The sequence below is a fragment of the Thamnophis sirtalis genome, unplaced genomic scaffold (genome assembly GCF_051295495.1).
Source record: "Thamnophis sirtalis isolate CommonGarterSnake01/CBP01778 unplaced genomic scaffold, rThaSir2_p1.2 scaffold_9, whole genome shotgun sequence".
Classification (NCBI taxonomy): Eukaryota; Metazoa; Chordata; class Lepidosauria; order Squamata; family Natricidae; genus Thamnophis; species Thamnophis sirtalis.
Genome location: NW_028261389.1, coordinates 78970157 through 78973171, shown reverse-complemented (window position 1 = coordinate 78973171; position 3015 = coordinate 78970157).

Sequence of the window (3015 nt, the reverse complement as noted above, 5' to 3'; positions counted from 1 at the left end):
TTGCTAGCTTTTCCTGAATAATTATTCCGAACTGGGAATAAATCCAACTAAATTATACTCCGGGCCAACGCAAGGAACATTCGGATGGGCTACATTTTTGAACTGAAAGTTGGGCCGGAAAAATAGATAAGGCATGGCCGTATGAATGAGGATTCAAATCCACTTGGGTGTTGATTATGACTTAAACCCGTTTTGATGGGCTTTGATATGTGGGAAGTTATCATCCAGCCCTCTCCCAGAAAAAAATGAAATATCTTAGGAAATATGGAACAGAATGCTTCTCTGGATGTGAAAAGAAAGAAGCATGCTTTAAAAGACAGAATAGTTGCCTGTAGCTTCCTGCCCATCCACACTTTGTCAATAGGCCATTGAGAAGGCCAGGCTAGCCCACTTTACATAATAAAGACTTCCCCCACTGCAGCTGCAGGGGGAAGGGATATTACTCAACTCTCCACATGGCATCTGAGAACTCATCTATACCTGGATTCAAAACAGCCTAGAGAGTAGTTTATCTCAATGTATCCATCCATCCTCCATCCTCCATCCATCCATCCATCCATCCATCCATCTATCATCTATCTATCATCTATCTATCTATCTATCTATCTATCTATCTATCTATCTATCTATCTATCTATCTATCTATCTATCTCTATCTATCCATCATCCATCATCCATCATCCATCATCCATCATCCATCATCCATCATCCATCATCCATCATCCATCATCCATCATCCATCATCCATCCATCCATCCATCCATCATCTATCTATCATCTATCTATCTATCTATCTATCTATCTATCTATCTATCTATCTATCTATCTATCTATCTATCTATCTATCTATCTATCTATCTATCTATCTATCTAGCCATCATCCATCATCCATCATCCATCCATCCATCCATCCATCCAATCATCTATCATCTATCATCTATCATCTATCATCTATCATCTATCATCTATCTATCATCTACCATCCATCCATCCATCCATCCATCCATCCATCCATCCATCCATCCATCTATCTATCATCATCATCATCTTTCCATCCATCTATCCATCCATCTATCTATCTATCATCTATCATCTATCTATCATCTTTCCATCAATCCAGCCATCTATCTATCTATCACATATAGGAGTTGGGGTGGAAAATGCAGAGATTTAACACTTATTGGTAGTTTAAGTAAAGGGAACAGCTCAGGAAACCCATTTAAGCTAGCTAAAAAAAAATCCTGCATGAGCTGACATTGTTTTAAATGTCAGTGGAAAAACAGCTACGAAGACCAGCTAAAGGAGACTCCATGACATAATTGTCTTCTCTTTGACAATGTGTGGACCGTAGCTTTGAAAACAATCTGCCTTGCAGCAATGAAATCCGTCTCCCAAAATATACAACCTTTCCAGACAAAAGTTTAAATCGATCCCTGCTTTTTGGCAAAGGGCCCATTTGACTTCATTTCTCTTATTGGAGCATATAGAAAATGTTGATTGACTGACACCTGCTCTTAATTTCTGCCGCCTGCAGCCAGACCAAAGTTTCGTTTTTTGTCCTGATGAACTTACTGAAAATATGGTCCCTTTCTTCCCCCCACCCACCCCCGGTTCCTTCTCAGTTTTTTTTTTAAAGAAAACTTTAGAAATCAGTCCAAGGGAAGAAACAGCTGTTTACCATATGGATTAAATTCAAAAATTGGCTTCCTCACACCCATTTGATTTAAACGCACTGGCAAAGCCTCAGTCGGCTTCATGTAAAAACTGTTGCGAGCTGCTAGGTGCAGAAAATTTTATTTCCTTCACCCTTCCGTCCTCCCTTAGCGTGGGACAATTAAAAATGGCAAGTTTAGGTGTTTGTTTGCGGGTGCAAATACAGGTAGTTCTCAACTTATGGGCACGACTGAGCCCCATATGTCTCTTGTTAAGTGAGACACGTGTGACGTGCTCCATTTTATGACTTTGCTTGGCACCGTTGTTAAGGGAAGTGCTGGTGTTGAGTTAGTGACATGGTTATTTTCCTTCTATCTCCTCCTTCTCTTTCTCCTCCTCTCCCCTTTTCTCCTTCTATCTCCTCCTCTTCCTCCTCTCCAGAAACCCCACTCTCTTCTAGGTTTTAATGTGTGTGTGTGTGTGTGTGTGTGAGAGAGAGAGAGAGAGTGGTGGGTTTCAAAAAATTTTGGAACCTACTCTGTGGGTGTGGCCTCCTTTGTGGGAGTGGCTTGCCGGCCATGTGATCTGGTGGGAGTGGCTTGCTGGCCATGTGTTTCCTCTCCCTCCCTCCCTCCCCCCTCTCTCTCCTTCCTTTTGTCTCTCTGTCCCTTTTTTCTTTTTTTCTTTCATCTCTCTCTCACATTCTTTTTCTTTCTTTCTCTTTCTTTCTTTCTTTCTTTCTTTCTTTCTTTCTTTCTCTTTCTCTCTCTCTCTCTGTGTGTCTGTCTTTCTGTATGTGTGTGGGGGGGGGCAGTGGTGGGTTTCAAAAATTTTTGGAACCTCTTCTGTAGGTGAGGCCTGCTTTCCGGGTCCACTGGTGGAACCTCTTCTAACCAGTTTGGTAGATTTGACGAACCGGTTCTACCGAATAGGTGCGAACTGGTAGGAACCCACCTCTGGTGTGTGTGTGTGTGTGTGTGTGTGTGTGTGTGTGTGTTTGCAGGTGATAAAGATTCTCCTTATAAAACAAGACAGTGCATCGTCAGAAAGAAAAAAACATGGATCTCAGCTACCTTCCACTGGTAACTATTCAAAAACTTCACCCCCAATAACTGAACAATACATCATCATTTCACTTAATTCTTTTCCAGCCACACTTAATAATTTTGAAGGATGGTTTACTGTCCAAATGACCACCGGGGGTGGGGGGGATTCATCTGAAGGGATCAATGCTTCTACGCCCTTTCCTATCTGCTGAAATGTCTCCACCACTGACTTGGGAAGGGGGGGGTGTCTCCCTACACCATGGGTCGGCAACCTGAGGCTCTGGAGCCGCATGTGGCTTTTTCATCCCTCTGCCGG